We start from the raw sequence: 231 nt of genomic DNA on the forward strand, positions 1-231 counted from the left end.
TCTTTTGTATTTCTTCATGAAGTGAAACCAAACAAGACTACTTGGAAGATCCAAGTAAGGGTTCTCCATACGTGAAAGACGTACTCCACCAAATTTGTAGAGGCATTCAATATGGTTTTGGCTGATATGGAGGTATATAGATCGATTTTGACATTTATGTTTTCACTCATTTTAATCTTCATACCGTGACTAACCAATTGTTACGAAATCTGTTATAGGGCACAAAAATCC

The 231-nt window shown here is 35.5% G+C and overlaps 1 protein-coding gene and 1 long non-coding RNA gene across 3 annotated transcripts in view; both read right to left on the minus strand.

The window, feature by feature from the left end:
• Positions 1-231, minus strand: part of LOC17894360 (putative cullin-like protein 2) — a 17432-nt gene that overhangs the window by 10930 nt on the left and 6271 nt on the right. The window lies entirely within an intron of this gene.
• Positions 1-231, minus strand: part of LOC111831993 — a 2580-nt gene that overhangs the window by 646 nt on the left and 1703 nt on the right. Inside the window, exon 3 of one of the 2 annotated variants that reach the window (XR_002835090.1) lies at positions 140-209. The exons of the other annotated variant lie outside the window; for it this stretch is intronic. This is a non-coding gene — a long non-coding RNA (uncharacterized LOC111831993). Of the gene's footprint in view, positions 1-139; positions 210-231 lie in introns of those variants that run through there. 2 annotated transcript variants of the gene reach the window in all.

This window comes from Capsella rubella, unplaced genomic scaffold, assembly GCF_000375325.1.
Source record: "Capsella rubella cultivar Monte Gargano unplaced genomic scaffold, Caprub1_0 scaffold_2, whole genome shotgun sequence".
Classification (NCBI taxonomy): Eukaryota; Viridiplantae; Streptophyta; class Magnoliopsida; order Brassicales; family Brassicaceae; genus Capsella; species Capsella rubella.